Source organism: Apium graveolens, chromosome 5 (assembly GCF_009905375.1).
Source record: "Apium graveolens cultivar Ventura chromosome 5, ASM990537v1, whole genome shotgun sequence".
NCBI classification, from domain to species: domain Eukaryota; kingdom Viridiplantae; phylum Streptophyta; class Magnoliopsida; order Apiales; family Apiaceae; genus Apium; species Apium graveolens.
The window spans coordinates 103,023,125-103,041,034 of record NC_133651.1 but is presented as its reverse complement, the minus strand read 5'-3'; positions in this window follow the sequence as shown (position 1 = coordinate 103,041,034).

Below are 17,910 nucleotides of genomic sequence, written 5' to 3'. Positions count from 1 at the left end.
TTCACTTCTATCATGAACATACCTGAATCAGAAGCGGTAGTCTCACTACCCTTCTTCTTCTTCAATTCTGCAAGGTAAACCTTGCAGTTCCTCTTCCAGTGCCCCACCTTGTTACAGTGAAAGCAAACAACTTTTCTCTTGGGGTCTTCAGCTTTTGGTGGAACCGGTGTTTTCTCACCTACTTTCTTCTTCTTGGAAGGGTTCCTCTTCCTTTTCTTAGGATTGGAACCTTCACCAATTAGAAGAACAGAACTCTTCTTAGGGGGAAAATTTGATTCCATAGTCTTCAACATGTTGTGGAGTTCAGGCAGGCTGACATCCAACTTATTCATGTGAAAGTTCACAACAAACTGCGAGAACGAACTCGGAAGCGATTGCAAGACCAAGTCTTGGCTCAGCTCCCCATCCATGGCAAAACCAAGTTGTCCAAGACGTTCAATCAAATTGATCATCTTAAGTACATGGTCATTCACAGATGATCCCTCAGACATCCTACAACCGAACAGCTCCTTCGATATCTCATATCGAGCTATCCTCCCTACCACATCATACAACTCTTGTAGATGCATGAGGATAGTGTGAGCATCCATATGCTCATGTTGCTTCTGTAGCTCAATGTTCATGGAAACTAGCATGATGCATTGAGCAACATTTGTATCATCTACCCACTTACGATACACAACTTGTTCATCATTATGCGCGTCGCTAGGAAGTTCTGTAGGCTTAGGTGAGTAAATCACGTATTCCAGCTTCTCAATCCTGAGAACAATTCTCAAGTTTCGAAGCCAGTCAGCATAATTAGGACCAGCCAATTTGTGAGCATCCAGTATGCTCCTGAGTTATAGTGCAGAAGACATAATGTATATTGTAAATCTGTAAATGATAAACACATAACAACACTTAGCAAATATTTGATTTCATTTTAAAAGACTATATGAATCGGGTCTTTATTCATAAGTGGCTCCCACTAGTTTACCTAATTTATTCAACCCCCTACGTGAAAAATTAAGCATTCATAATGCTAGTGGGAATAGGGACCCTACATTCCATTACACAACCCCGGCTGTGGCACGAAACGCCATGTAATGTTCAATAGGCAGACAACTCTTGTCAATTACATCTAATATTATTCCCTAATCAAACTTTAGCCTCTTGAATAATTGAGTCACGGCTGTGGCATGACAAACTCAATATTCTAAGTCAAGTCTAACCCAACATTCCGTACAATTGAATCAGTCCCCAAAGGCCCACGGCTGTGGCACGTAACGACCTTTAGATTCTTATTCAATGTACACATCTCTATGTAATAGACAAGTATTTCTTATTTCGAAATCAAAGCCCTCAGCTGTGGCACGAAATGACAATGATTTAAAAATAAGAACTACTTTCTATCATATTGGAAGGCTATGACCGACACAAGCTCGTTGTGTCATTGGCCAATTACTACTTGATATTATTGTTAGTGTATACTGAAAATATTTATTTGAAGTATGTACATTTATTTCTAGCCAGTTTATTTGAGAATCATTTGAATGTTTACATGTTGTCTAATATTATATATTGTGAACAATCTAGTATCAAATGGGATACAGAATACTAGATTGTTAAATACGGTTATATAATATAATAAGGTTCACAGCACAGGTGGTGTTGGACAATCCACTGGTATGGCTGTAGTATTATTTAGATTAGTTTATATTGACTAATAAATAATACTAGTATACTTTGTGTATATTGAACAGGATCAAATTTAGAATTGTTCCCTTAATACTGATTAAGAAGGAGAACTAAGATTCTATGTTATTATTAATGCTTAGGTTCGTAATCCGGAAATAGTAATTGACACGTGTATATTATTTACATGCTTTGATTTATATATGAAATAATTCTTTTGAATTATATCATTATATTTTGGGTGATGGAATTATATACATGGTGGATATTATTTATTGAAGGAATCCATGTCCTGATAATATTCGGGTTAATGATGTCCCCTTGAAAGCTCAAAAAGATTTAATTATGTGAAACCCTGCAGTTGGAATTTATTCTGGCATAATTAAATAAAGGTTGAGTGGATGATCAAGGATAAAAGATATTAATTAAATAAATTATCAGTAATTTATTTAATTAATGGACATATGATATTTTAAACATGGGGAATTTAATAAGCAAATAATATTGGAACCGAATTAATTAAATTACGGTATTAGGAAAGGTAGTGCAAATATTAATTCTTTAGTGGATTGAATTAATATTTAATTACATTGGGCTAGGCTCAAGATGTAATTAGAAGGCCCAATCTAAGTATCCATGGTCCCTATTGTAGCCTATATATATTCTTATTATCTTCTTGCTTGGAATTGTGTGAAAACATATTGTAGCCACCAAGAAGCAAGAAGAGAGGATAGCTTGAGAAGACGGAGGCCACACTTCGCTCAAGGGAATTTAGGAATACAATAGAAGAGCGTGGAATCAACCATTAACAAGGTAATCCTCTTTTCTTAATCTTTATCGTAAAACGTAGTAACACCCTAAGTCCGTGTTTCCCAACAATTGGTATCAGAGACTGGTAATGGGTTCTACGTTTTATGATATAATGTCCATGTCGTAATTATATATGCGTGTATATAGTATTTTGCTTGTATTGGTTTTGATGCAGGTTGTTAATCCACTATTATGGCCATGTATATTTTAATTATGTGTTTGGATCCCACGTGGTTTAATCGTGGTTAATTTTTGTTTTGGTTTCCACGTGGTTTAATCGTGGTTGTAATTTACACGAGGGTTGATCGTGTTAGAATAGATTTTACAAAATTAGTTTTGTATTAGATCTATTTTTTTGTAATTGTTCCGGGTATTTTGTAATAGTTATGTGCGATCGGAAATCAATTCCGGTAGTTTTTTGTTCCGCTGTGCGATTACAAGGGGCAGCTGGGGCTGCTGGGGCTGCCGGGGCTGCCGGGGCTGCTGCGGCTGCTGCGGCAGCTGGGACTGCTGGGGCTGCTGGGGCTGCTGGGGGCGTCGGGGCGCGCTTGGGGCAGATTTTTTTTTTAGAGCTGGATTTTTTTTCGAGGGCCATAATAGTGGAAAATTTATTTTAATTTTTTCCATTAAATTTTAATTATTGCTTTAATTTATTGATTATGTGTGTCGTTAATTATGTGTGTAATTCTTTTAAAATTGCATGTTTAACTTAATTACGACGACATGGACATAAAATTTATTTATTGCTTTAATTAAATGTTATATGTTGCTAAAATTATGTGTGTATTTTGAATGCATGATTAGCATAATTATAACAACATAGGGCCCCATTTAATTTTAAAATTCCTCAATTTTAATAAAAAAATTCTAAGTGGGAGAGGGAATTAATATGAAATTAAATCCCATGGTCTCCATTATTGGTTGTAGGTAATTTAACATAAAGACGAATATAAATTATATATACGTCACCCATCATGGCATGTAATTTGTGGTGTCTAGAATGTTATAAAAATTACTAGAACAAACTTCTTAAATTAATAAATTTTGAAAGGAATAAATACAGATTTTCTTTATTTCTGATTTGGGGCGATTTTGTCAAAAACGGGTTCATCGAACTTGTAAGGCTGTGGGTTTTAAGCGAGACCGATGTGACTCCTCCACTACCTGGAAATCAAACCATTGATGAATATTGAATTGAAGTATTCTATTCAAGGCAAAATTACGAATATTGGAAGGTATACACGCCACCCATCGTGGCGTACCAAGTTCCATAGATTTCGAATAATTTAAGATTTGATGATGGTATACACTTAGCTATGAAAAATAATTGGACCAAAGTAACATTTAAACAAAATTAGGTGGTATACATGTCACACATCGTGGCATACCAGAAGCTTATGGTGTTTAGATGTTAGTGCATTAAATTTTAATAATTTAGATCTTAATAATTAATGCACCCTTATTTATGCATGATTCTCAGGATAAAATGGGCTTTAATCCACTATTCACCATACTTAAGGATAACAAACTTACCGGACCTAACTATATTGAATGGAAACGAAATTTGGACATTGTGTTGACTGCTGAGGAGTACAAGTTTTGCATTTATGAACCCAAGCCTGAACAACCTGCTGCTGATGCTCCTGAAGATGAGAAAGAGTATTATAAACGGTAGATTAAGGCTGATGAGATGTCACGATATTACATTCTGGCAGCAATGTCGGGTGTTTTGCAGCATCAGCATCAGTCTATGGCCACTGCTTCGGATATGCTCTTTAATCTCAAGGAACTTTTTAGAGATCAGAATAGGGCTGCTAGGCAAGTAGCCATGAAGGCTTTAATGAACACTCAGATGGCTGAAGGCACACCTGTAAGGGATCATGTTCTCAAGATGATGTCGCATCTGAATGAGATAGAGATCCTTGGTGCTGAACTTGACGGGGAAACCCAGATTGACATTATCCTTATGAGCTTGTCCAAGAGTTTTGAGCAGTTCCGCTTGAATTACAACATGAACAAGAGGCAGTATAGTCTCGCGGAACTGCTGACAGAACTTCAGGCAGCTGAAGGATTATTTCGGCAGATTGTTCAAGTGAATGTGGCTGAGAAAGGTTCTTCCTCTAAGCCGAAAGGTATTAAGAAGAAGAAAAAGGCTCAGACACAGAAAGCTGTGAAGGCAGTGGGAGTTCAGGGTGGTGTGAAAAAGCCTAAGGGAAAGTGCTTCAGATGCAAACAGTCGGGTCACTGGAAATAGGATTGTCCTCTTCCTAAGAAGACAAACAATACTGGTATGTCTCTTTCTCTAGTTACAGAAACATTTATAGCGGCTATATCTACGAGCACTTGGTGTGTAGATACAGGAGCCACTGATCATGTTTGTAATTCTATGCAGGGGTTCCAACTATCCAGAATGCTTAGAGATGGTGAGATATACGTGTTCATGGGAGATGCTACGAAAGTAGTAGTAGTTGCTGTAGGAGTTATTCATTTATCTTTTGGTTCTGATAGGATTTTGGTTTTGAACAATTATCTTTATGTACCTTCTTTTAGAAGGAATTTAATTTCGGTTTCTAAACTTGCTTTGGATGGTTATTATGTTTGTTTGGATCGTAATGTTTCTATTATGATGAATAAACGAATTATATGTTCTGGTACATTACAAGACAATTTGTATATAATTAATCCTAGTCAACCTGCACTGTAACTTCAATTTAGGGAATTGAACAACACATCTTCTAACTCTACTAAAAGAAAGGAACCTTCTAGTTTGAACCAAACATATCTTTGGCACTTGAGATTAGGTCATATTAACTTGAGGAGGATTCAAAGGCTGGTAGTAGACGGGCCTTTAAGCTCATTGGCAGTGGAGCCATTTCCAGTTTGTGAATCCTGCTTGGAAGGTAAAATGACTAATAGGCCTTTCAAGGCAAACGGGAATAGAGCCAAACAACTGTTAGAATTGGTTCACTCTGATTTATGTGGACCGATGAATATCCAAGCAAGAGGTGGTTATGAATATTTCATCACTTTCATTGATGATAATTCTAGATATGGGTATGTTTATTTGTTGCACCGTAAGTCTGAGTGCTTTGATAAGTTCAAAGAGTACAAAGCTAAAACGGAGAAGCGACTTAATAAAAGTATCAAGTCACTACGATCAAATCGTGGTGGCGAATACTTGCTTGGAGAATTTAGGGAATATTTATCAGAAAATGGGATATAATCCCAGTTAACTGCACCAGGCACACCCCAGCAGAACGGTGTAGCAGAGAGAAGGAACCGGACTCTTTTAGAGAGTGTTAGATCGATGATGAGTTATTCGGATTTACCCAAGTCATTTTGGGGACATGCCTTAGAGACAGCAGCTTATCTTCTGAACTTAGTACCTTCTAAGTCGGTTCCTAAAACCCCCTTAGAATTATGGACCGGGGATAAACCGAGTCTAAGACATATTCGAATATGGGGTTGTCCAGCACATGTGCTGAACAAGAACGCGACTAAGTTAGAATCTCGTACAAAAATAAAGGTTGTTTGTAGGCTACCCCATGGAAACGAAAGGATATTTATTTTATAGTCCGAAGAATCGGGATGTCATTGTTAGCACCAATGCAAGATTCTTAGAGGAGGAATATATAATGAATCACAAACCCATGAGTAGTGTCGTTTTAGAGGAACTAGTGGGAGGGACAAATAATAACCATGAAGCTGTAGTACAAGTAGAACAACCATAACATAATGTACAACCTGTCACTAATACCGCACCAGTGCCTCGTCGTAGTGGGAGGGTTGTTCAACAGCCTGATAGATTCATATTTTTGGGTGAGTCTTCAGACTTGGTCTCTGGTGAACATGATGATGATCCCCGTACATACGAAGAGGTAGCACAAGACAAAGATACAGATCTTTGGCAAAAGGCGATGGAATCTGAGATAGAATCAATGTATTCTAATCAGGTCTGGGAGCTCGTGGAACCACCCAAAGGTATAAAACCTATTGGATGTAAGTGGATCTACAAGAAAAAGAGGGGATTAGATAAAAAGGTGAAAGCCTGGAAAGCAAGACTTGTTGCGAAAGGGTATACTCAGAAAGAAGGTATCGATTATGAGGAAACCTTTTCACCGGTAGTCATGCTTAAGTCAATCCGTATTCTTTTATCTATAGCAGCTCATCTCGATTATGAGATTTGGCAAATGGATGTCAAGACAACTTTTCTTAATGGAAGTCTTGAAGAAACCATCTATATGCAGCAACCAAAAGGATTCATTAAGGAAGGCCAAGAGCATCTGGTATGTAAGCTTAAGAGGTCTATTTATGGACTTAAACAAGCCTCCAGAGACTGGAATATTCGTTTTAATCAGGCAGTCCAGTCATATGGATTTGATCAAAGTCCAAGCGAATCGTGCGTGTATAAGAAAAGTGAAGGTAATACAGTGGTTTTTCTAGTACTATATGTAGATGATATTTTACTCATTGGAAACAATGTTGAGATGTTGTCATCAGTAAAGGCATGGTTGTTCAAACAATTTGACATGAAGGACCTAGGTGAAGCGGCATACATCCTTGGGATCAAAGTTATAAGGGATCGCAAGAAAAGGATGTTGGCTTTATCTCAAGAGCCCTACATTGATGAAGTATTAGCTCGTTTTAACATGCAGAACTCGAAGAAAGGTTTTCTACCTTTTAAGCATGGAGTTGCTCTATCTAAGAAGCAGTGTCCTTCGACACCTAAGGATATAGAGAGCATGAAAGCAGTTCCTTATGCTTCAGCATGTGGAAGCTTAATGTATGCTATGTTATGTACGAGGCCTGACATCTGCTTTGCTGTAGGCATGGTTAGTAGATATCAGTCGAACCCAGGTCAGTAACATTGGAGTGCAGTAAAAACTATACTCAAGTACCTGAGAAGGACTAAGGAGTATATCTTAATTTACAAGGCCTCAGATCTATTTCCTTTGGGATATACTGATTCAGATTTCCAATCAGATAGGGATAAGAGGAAATCAACCTTGGGATATGTTTTTACTTTCGGAGGTGGAGCCGTTATATGGAGGAGTGTAAAACAGAAATGTATTGCAGACTCCACCATGGAGGCCGAGTACGTGGCGGCCTCTGAGGCTGCCAAGGAGGCTGTATGGTTCAGGAACTTCCTTTTGGACTTAGATGTGGTACCTAATTTGCCTAGGAGCTTGACGGTGTATTGTGATAACACTGGTACTGTGGCAAATTCAAAGGAACCGCGAGACCACAAAGCAGCTAAACATATTGAACGTAAGTATCATCTCATACGAGGAATCGTAAAGCGAGGGGATATAGTTGTGGCTCACATATCATCAGAAGACAACCGAGCAGATCCTTTCACAAAGAGCTTGCCAACCAAGGTTTTTGACAAGCATGTGGAAGCGATAAGAGTCAGATGGATGGACACATAGATTTTTATGTAATAGTGGATTAAATAAACACGGATGTACACATAGAATATTTTGAGTATAAGTGGGAGATTGTTAGTGTATACTGAAAATATTTATTTGAAGTATGTACATTTATTTCTGGCCAGTTTATTTGAGAATCATTTGAATGTTTACATGTTGTCTAATATTATATATTGTGAACAATCTAGTATCAAATGGGATATAGAATATTAGATTGTTAAATACGGTTATATAATATAATAAGGTTCACAGCACAGGTGGTGTTGGACAATCCACTGGTATGGCTGTAGTATTATTTAGATTAGTTTATATTGACTAATAAATAATACTAGTATACTTTTTGTATATTGAACAGGATCAAATTTAGAATTATTCCCTTGATACTAATTAAGAAGGAGAACTAAGATTCTATGTTATTATTAATGCTTAGGTTCTTAATCCGGAAATAGTAATTGACACGTGTATATTATTTACATGCTTTGATTTATATATGAAATAATTCTTTTGAATTATATCATTATATTTTGGGTGATGGAATTATATACATGGTGGATATTATTTATTGAAGGAATCCATGTCCTGATAATATTCGGGTTACTGATGTCCCCTTGAAAGCTCAAAAAGATTTAATTATGTGAAACCCTGCAGGTGGAATTTATTCTGGCATAATTAAATAAAGGTTGAGTGGATGATCAAGGATAAAAGATATTAATTAAATAAATTATCAGTAATTTATTTAATTAATGGACATATGATATTTTAAACATGGGGAATTTAATAAGCAAATAATATTGGAACCGAATTAATTAAATTACGGTATTAGGAAAGGTAGTGCAAATATTAATTCTTTAGTGGATTGAATTAATATTTAATTACATTGGGCTAGGCTCAAGATGTAATTAGAAGGCCCAACCTAATTATCCATGGTCCCTATTGTAGCTATATATATTCTTATTCTCTTCTTGCTTGAAATTGTGTGAAAACATATTGTAGCCACCAAGGAGCAAGAAGAGAGGATAACTTGAGAAGACGGAGGCCACACTTCGCTCAAGGGAATTTGGGAATACAATAGAAGAGCGTGGAATCAACCATTAACAAGGTAATCCTCTTTTCATAATCTTTATCGTAAAACGTAGTAACACCCTAAGTCCGTGGTTCCCAACAATTATTTAATTTTAGAGGGATTATATTACGTTACAATCATAATCATATTATAAAGAGATTCTTCCTTTTAAATTAAATATTTCAAATCAATAATCAATAATCAGATGATTCCCAGATCGGGTGGAGCGTTGTCAAGAGGCGTCACTTAATAACCCTTTCTTACAGATAGAAATCTGTTATTGACAGAATCATCCTTTCTCTCATATCGAAAATTCATATTCAATTAAGTGTTTCATAAACACAAGAATCTCATGATTGTATTCATAATATTATTATTAAGGTTATGAAACAATTTCACTATACTAGGTTGTCTAACAAACGCCTTATGTTCATTTAAGTTCACCTAAATCTATCATCGCATGATAAACTAAGCATATATCACATATATAAACATGAATAAACATCAAGGTAGGCATGTTACATCATCTAGCATATAGGTCTAAGAATTATACATCTCTATGTATCACATGAAGCACTTAAAAGCAATTCAAACGATCAAAAACAGCTTTAAAACACTTCTGTCAGCTATAAACAGTTCGAAACAATTTCATAAAATATCATATAATATACCATTAGAAGCGTCTCGAAAAGACGAATCCAACGGCACCAAAAATGCCCTATTCTGAGATACCACGCGCCCGCACGCGCCGAAAGAAGGTCTCCCACGCGCCCCCACGCGCACACGCGCCTGACAACGCGTGTCTGACTTTCCTCCACGCGCCCCACTCGCCTCACGCGCCTAACCCCCTATGCTAACGTCAGCATGACGTCATCTGATGATGTCAGCATGACATCAGCATGACGTCATCAGCGCGTGTCTTCCACGCGCCGCGCGTGGCACGCCAGCGCGTGAGCCCCACACGCGCGTGGTCGACGCGCGGTCCCTCGTTCTGCTGTGAGTCGCCGCCTTCTTTTTTTTTTCTTTATTGGTCACCGTGCCACCGTACTGTACTCTGTGCCTGTCTTTTCTCCGTGCAGAACAACACATACAGACAAGGAACAGCAGCAGATACAAACATATATATACTATATATACATATATTTACTTATTTAATTACGAATTTTAATTACAAGAACTTCAAAAATTCATAATAAATAATCTATACAGCATAAAATTATGAAAAAAAATATCCAGACGATCTACAACACTTGTAAAACCCAGATCAATATTCAAAATTATTTTGAGAAACGATTTCTCATCAGACAAAATTAATCCATAATATAACTTGTAAAAATCATAATTAATTCATACAAGCACATAAAATTCTGAAATTTTTACCACAGATCTATATGCATACAACCTATGCTCTGATACAAATTGTTGGATTTTAAGCGCAGTGGAGGCATGGTAAAACACTTTTACACATACAAAATCCAAATAAAAGCATATAAATCGTGGTAAAAACATATGGATCGATTACTAACCTTTAATAGCGATCCAAAAGGCAACGATCGGAGATCCTTAGCAGCTGCTCCTCAAACGTGAAGCACTCCACCGGTATCCACCAAGAAAACGACGTTAAGGAGGAGGAGGTGGAGAGAATTAGGTTTTTCTAAAAATTTTGGGGTTAGCATAAAAATAGGGTTTATAATAGTATATTTATAGGCAAAATTTTCAGCTGAAATTTTCCCATAAATATTATTATTATCCCATTTATTATTCTCATTAATAATTAAAACATCTTTTAATTATTAATCCTTTTTCTAAACACTTTAGAAATAATTCTCTCTCTTGATTTAATTTCTAAAAATTAAATCCTTTAATTAATAATATTAAGAACTTTTCTTAATTAATTTATAATCAATTAAATCTCATTTAAGTAATTATTAAATTTGCCAATTGATTATTTATTTCATAAATAAATAATTATGAGCCATTATTAATTAATTCCTCCACCATTAAATCATTCTCTTTTTATGGTGTGACCCTATAGGTTCAATATTAAGCCGGTAGTAGAAATAAATAATAATAAAACTATTTTATCATTATTTATATAAATTCTCCAATTTATTAAATATGATTAATTAATTAATCACATTTATTCTACATCGTGAGGGATACTTCTCAGCATATCGCGACTATCCGGATAATACGAATTCACTGCCTAGAATACCAAGAACCTATTCAGTGAATAGTTACCGTACAATAAACTCCTTCTACCCTACAATGTCCCGATTAAATACAAGGCATGGATCTTGTGTCAAGCCTATCTAATTCAATCACTTGCTTACCATTTACTATGCTCAGTTCTATGTAAATTAGAAACTCCTTTCTAATTTCATTTACTCTGGCCAGAGATTCCTGAACTAGCATAAGTGGATTAGCCTTGAACATTCGCTTCCTTCACTTGAAGGGGTAGATCCTTTATTGATCATACATTATCTTCGTGTACAAATTCCTATACCCAATAGAGCCCTAATAATTATCCCTGGAGACTAAGAACTAAACCAAAGCATAGTTCAGTGTACACAAGATGACTATGATGACCTCAAGTCTAAGGATACTTGTACAACTATCACTATGTGAACAACTGCTGACACGTGAGTGAACTCCATCAGTTGTTCAGCTGGGCGAGTCATGTTCAGTGAACTTATTCTATAATAAGCACCTACATACTAGCTATAGTGTCACCACACAAATGTCTATGAGAACAGACATCCTTCATAATGAAGCAAGTATAGTATGTACCGATCTCTGTGGATTATTAATTACCAGTTAGTAATCCTACGACCAGGAACTATTTAAGTTTAGAGTTATCATCTTTTAGGTCTCACTATTATGATATCATCATTATCCATAAAAAGCTTTACTCTAAACTATGGTATATCTTATTTAAACACTTAAATAGATAAAGCCCGTAAGAAAAACAAAACAAGTCTTTTATTAATATCAATGAAATCAAAACAGATTACACAGGAAGTTATTCCTAAATCCTAATACAAGATTAGACTTAGGACATATTCCTTTCAGTTTGAGCTTCTTGATTGTCTAGTATCTTGGCGATTGACTTCTCTACAGCAGATAGTCTTAAGTCCATGGCCTCAACTTTCCTGTTTAGATCAGTCTCCTTCCTTAGTTTGTGAGCAATTTCAGTCATGGTGGTTGCAGGGAGTCTAACATCCATCCTTTCTATAACATCCTGCTTGACTTCAGAAATTTCCTGCTTGATGGCATCCATACTCTGACTGTGTTGGAGGGCTTGAATCTTATGCATCTGGAGTGCTCCAAGATGTACTTTTAGTAGTTTCTTTGTGCTAGCATTGGAAGATGCCTAAATGGCTATTTGGGTGTCATGAATCAGCTTGAAAAGTGTTGATTGGAGATGTGAGTAGGAGCATTCTTTTGTGAGCATCCAGGAAGGAATAGCTGCATCTCCCCCTATGTCCATGCTATCTTCCTCATCATCATCACCATCATTCCCAAAAGAAGTCTCATCCAGTTCTAAATCACTTCCAATGTTGTAAGGCATAGCAGTAATTGCATCTTTTGCTCTTTGTAAAGATTGTGTTGTTTGCACTAAATTCATCAATCTTTCAGCCTCCTCATTGCCCTGTACAGCTAGAGTTTAGTAAGCTGTCACAGGGTGAGTAAATGTCTCAGCATCTAGGGAAATGGAATCTATAACAGCTTGATATTCTTGCTGAAATAGCCTTTTCCTTTCTGCATCATTGACACTCACTGACTCACTTGTAATAGTTTCCACCCTTATCACTCATGTACCTGCATTTCTCTCTTAATCTCTCTTTTGTTGCATCAAGGTCTCACCTTGGCTCCCCACCCTCACACCCTCACCTTCACCATCTAAGGTGGGACTCCTCATACTCACTTTTACCAATCCTGAAGAACTGGATTGCATTTGGTCACTCTTTTCCTCTCCTTTTTCCTGGGAGCAACCCAGACTCTCACTCATTTCACTCCCTTCCCTCAATCCTAGGAGTGATTGCACTACCACTAAGTCTTCTGCACTTATGATAATTAATAAAATTTGAATTTGTGCAGAGACACTCAACAATAAGGGATATCCATTGGGTTAGTGGTTTGACTATCCGACGGATAACTGCTATTAAGCTTATCCGTCGGGATACAATCACTACTCGACGGATGAATAATATCCATCGAGTGAGTAGAAATGAGTGTATTTGGACTGGAAACTATTGTGGACTCTGTGTAGATTGATGAGAATTTTGGCACAGATGTCTCAACAGTTTCTGAAATAAATGGCAAGTGAGCCAACAAATCATCTAAAAGATGATGCTCACTTGCTTGGATTTTTGGCTTCTCCAAGAGAGTTAAAGATGGAGAATTTGGAAGTGATGTGTTTATCATGTCAACATCCAAGAAGTGTGTGGGAGAGTTTGGTGTTTCATGGGCTTCAATTGTTAGAGATTTTGGCTGTGACTCCACATTTGTTGGAGCCACATCAAACTGACTTTGAGAAGGTACGGTGACTGTGTCTTTAGCACCAGTTTGCACAGTGTGTGTACCCTAGATATCCCCAAAGGTCTTTGGTTTCTTCTTTCTAGTATAGGTTTGGGGTGAGCTTATGTCCCTTACCCTTTTGGCCTGTGCTCTTGGTTGAGAGCTTTGTTCAATAGTCACATCCTTTTGGGAGGATGCAACTAGTAATGAGCTTATATCCTTATTAAGCACTACAGTTTGTTGGGAAACTGCAGTGTGGCTAGGCTGGGAAACACTCACCTCTCCAGCCTTATCCTTAGGGTGTCTCTGATTTTCAACTTGTCCCTCACCTTTCTTACCCACCTTCACACTCCCTTCTTTTGGTTTGGTGGTTTTTACAACTGGCATCTTTTGAGAGACACCAGAGGGGGTTTTATTTGACTTGGTTTTTAAAAATTTTGGATTTGGTAGCTTGGGTAGACAACTGTTGGGTCAATGACACAGTTGCCATAGCTACACCAGAATGCAAAGAAGTGTGTGAAACTGGAAGAGTAGAGACATATGAACTTACCTCACTTACCTAAGGTGCCTCCATAACAGGAAAATAGAAGAGTGACACCTCTTTGTGATGGTTTGCCCTGTTCAAATCTGCAATAATTCTCCTTTCTTGAACCCAACAATCTAATTTTTTTGGTTGGGTTATCAAGCACAATATCCTCATAGAGGTGGTTAGCAAGCATCATTAATAATCTAGCATAGTAAACATTTTTACCCCTCTTATTTAACTCCCCTAACTTAAACCCCAACTCAAATATGACATGATCACTAAAGTTGAAAAATTTATCAGTAACTAGCATGTAAAGCATGTTAAACATAGAGATATTGACAGAATCAAAATTACTGATTTTACTAGAGAATACCTTAGTAACTACATCACATAGATAACTCCATTCCTTCCTAAGACCCAACCTCCTAATTTCACTTAATTTAGAAGTAGAGAGTGCATAGCCCATGGAGTTAAGCATATTAACAATGTCAGTGTCTGTATGTGGTGAAGTTACAGTATTATCTGGAATTTTGAAACATTCTTTAACAATGTCACTATAAACACATAATTCCTTACCTTTAATAGTGAAAGTGATAGTCTTATCAGCTGAGTTATATGTTGCAGTCTTCCACATCTCTTCAACAACTTCATAGTATATTGTGGATGATTCTAGCATGGCATAGTTGAGTTTGCAGTTCTTCACAAAATCCATCATCTTATGGTAGTCACCAGACTGTTGAATCCCCTTATTCACAAGAGCAGTGAAGTTGTTCTTTTCATAGATAAATCCAGTTTGAGACATTATCTTGACGACTGGTGCCATTGTTAGAGAGTAAAAACTTGCGGAGAGAGAGTAAGTATGGCGCCCTCCAAACCCGGGTCAGAAGTTTGGGGTCCACACACACACCTTAATTATAACCTGCTTATAATAATAATAAAGATAATAATAATATATGCAGTGACCCTACTTACCAACCACCACGGACCGCAACAGGTTAAAGTATGCACACAAGCCAAACATACTAATATATTACAAACCGTTCAAATCCCAACTATTTCAAACTCAAACTGAGTATTAAACATTATTACAAGCTTTTACAAACTTAAATTATCCCAAAAGAAGCCTATTAGCTCAGCTTTCTCAACCTGAATCCCTAGCTCTCGTGCTGGACTGGGGATTCTCGCTACCAACTGGTTCCTTTTTAACTGGAAAGAATATAAACAACATCGCACAAATGAGCTAACTAGCTCAGCAAGTCATAATGACAAAACTGAGAATAATGATCATCAGGTGAATATGATTATGATATCAAGTGAACAATGGATTATGATTTAGAATTGGATATTATACTTTTAATTTAAAAACCAAGGTTAGGCTGCTGATCAGTCACGCACTAACCCTGAACAAGGGACACAGCATTGCTCTAACTACTGGATCCAATGCACACATTGGCCTAACTTGACCATTATATGGTCTGACCACGAATCTGGTCCATAATTTATAAAAACAATCCAATTCTAATATAATAACAGAATAAGCAATAATAAACAATAACCAGAATCATTAACAACAATGAGTGTTTAACAATGAAAGGGTTTCAATCCTTGTAAGGATCAATAAGATAATTCCAAAGCTTGGATGCTGGGTAATGAAAGAATTGGATAACAAAGGAATCAACGTTTCAAGGTTTCAAGGATTTGGTCTTTCAAAGTATAAGATACCATGGGTTGAGTATATAATAGTTCATTTCAGTGTCTGGTATTTAGTTTGTATGTATTTGTGGAGTAGTATCGTAGATTTGTGGTTCTTGTTTGGGTATACAATAATTAATGGATTAGAAAGAATATGATTCATGGCTCAAGAATAATAACTGAAATCAGGGTTTAGGTTTCTGTGCTTCAAAGCACTCGCAATATCACAGGATTATCAAGTACTACAATATCTTGAGAAAGTTCAGAACACTTGCCTGATATTAGCTTACTACACTGCACTCGCTTCCAATCACAAGCGTCTTACTCCTCAACTATATGTTTCCCTTTCCTACGTCTTGCCTCTGCTGCTCACATATCATAAGCATCTATCAATAATTTACTCATTGAATTCTATTCAACACACACTTCTATCTACCCTTCGTTTTACCCGAATCCGATTAACGGATTGAAAGTTATGCAATAATCAAGTAAACACCGAATATATAGACCGATAGTCAATTAACAAGTCACATATAGCACATAATACATCACGTAATCAATGATATATTATTTATAAAGAAGTCTCGGGTCATAAATAGGCTTTCTGATATTTAAAATGATTTTTAAAACATTTTTCGGAATTCAAACGGGTCGTTGGATCAATTTCGGGTTAATAAACAGGGTTCGGTTGGCCAATTCTGGCTCCGAAATAATTTTAGAATAATTATCGAGCCTCAGAAATAATTTAGAATAATATTTTAAAGCTCGAAACTATTTTTTAGAATTTTTAAATCATTTTTAAATAATTAAATCTAATTAAATAATTAATTAAAATCAATTAATAATTAATTAAATCAATTAATCAATTAATTTTCGAATTAATTGACCAATTAATCAATTATAAATTAACTGAAATTAATTAACTAATTAATTTAGATTTATTTGTGAATTAAAAATAATTTTCAGAATTAAAATAATAATTTTTAGAATTTTCAGAAATTAAAAATGAATTTTTATAATAAAAATAAATAGGAAATATGATTTTTAAACATTTTTAAAACAGGAATCCAACTTTTGCAAACTCTGGAAAGTTCAGGGACTGAACTTCATCGTTTTCAAAAGTTGGGGTACTAAACTGTAATTTTCCAGCCCTTCGCCGGAAAATAGTCGGGTTCGCCGGAGAACACGATTCCGACCTCCTCACCTTACCACAAGCTCCAGATCACATCTACAAATTACCAGGAATACAATCATGCAATCAAAACAACCCAACAATCCCTGAGTTGGCCGGAATTTGGCCGTGAAGTTTTCCAGTTTCCGGCGAACATCGGAAAACTTCAAAACACAACTCCCTTCTCTACAGACCTCGTTGGTTCATGAAACTTATACGACTAGATTACAAATTTCACAGAGAACACAACCCACTATAACACAACATCAATCTATCACAGAATAAGAAACCCCCAAATTTCAATTAAGAACATTCATACGGGTTATAAACCCTAATTTTGAAATTCGAAAATTAAACCCACTTTTGAGCATGTTATTGAACTCCAAATCAGACGTATGACATATGAAAATCATCAGGAAAACAAGCTCTACAACATGAAATCATCAAATCATACAAACAATCATCCGAACAAAAATTCATATTTTTAATAAAATAAATTCGAAAATAAATAAATTTTTAGAAAAATAACCTTGATTTCTGCAGTGAAACAAAGCTCAGAATCTGATAGAACAATTCAAATCCTTCGTTTTGGTTACTCAAGCTTTGAAAACAGAGATCGGTAACGCCTTCGTTTTGCTGTTTGATTCTTAGAACAATTTATGTAATTAGAGTTTTTCTCTGAAAATTATAAAATTAACTATCTGCAATTGATTTTGATACGAAATAAATTACGGTAAAAGGCTATTTGTAATTACGGAAAATTAGTATCCCGTTGGATCATTCCGGATATAAAACGGTACGTTTATTTGAAAAAACTGATCCAAACGGTATCGATTTTCGGGATAATTATCCAAATCAGTACAATTTGTACTGCGGTCTTGGTCTCCGCGCCTGGTTACACGTATTACGAAGTGATAATTGGGATAGTTTAATAAAAAGCTCCCGTTTATCAAAAATACGGGTTTTATTGATTTACCGAAACGAATATTGTATCGAAAATGTTGCGCCGGGACCCGCGCAGGAC